The following is an 813-nucleotide window of genomic DNA, read 5'->3' on the forward strand; positions in this document are numbered from 1 at the left end:
AAAAAAAAAAAAAGAAATGTATATTTTTGTGTGTGTTATTTAGATGAAGAAAAAATGAATGAAAAAAAAATTAGAAGAAAAGTTTTCTTTTATTTGGTTGGAAGAAAAAGTAAGAAGAGAAAAAATCATAACCAATTGAAATTACATTAATACCTTTACCTATTATATATATAAATTATAATATACTAATGTATTTAAATTATTTTTCTAACAAAAAAAAGTGATTCCAATTGTATTTCAGAATTTTAATGTGTTATCTTTGTTAATAATAAACATTTTTTTGAATTTATCATTTTTTGTTATTTTTTAAAAGGCAATTTTTTTTAATGTATTTTTAATTGTATTGAAAGAGAAAATTTATATTTTTACCTATACTCCCATTCCAATATCTTTTTTTTTTTTTCGCTACTTTAAGGAAAAAACTTTAACCTGGACCTATATGCACTTTTGCATTTTTCATCCAATTTCACCGTTGATCCAAACTAAAAAAAAATCATTTTTTTTTCTTCCATTTTCTCTTCTTCTATTTTTTTTTCTCCAAGTTCATCTTATCCAAACAAAGTGTAAATTATGAAATAATAGCATTCAGTATAGAAGGGGAGTGCTTAACTCTCCTCAAAGTATGACCTATGTTTTTCAATTCTTCGTCGTCCATTTTGATTACACACTAATTTGAACGTTAGAGTAGCCTTACAAGTACTACTCCCATCTAAAAGGCCGACTTCTACACGCTCTAATGCTCATCGATTTTGGTCATTTTTTTAATCTCACTAACCCTACTTAAGTAATCTTCGAACATATATTTATATAAGT

This window comes from Arachis ipaensis, chromosome B05 (assembly GCF_000816755.2).
Source record: "Arachis ipaensis cultivar K30076 chromosome B05, Araip1.1, whole genome shotgun sequence".
Classification (NCBI taxonomy): Eukaryota; Viridiplantae; Streptophyta; class Magnoliopsida; order Fabales; family Fabaceae; genus Arachis; species Arachis ipaensis.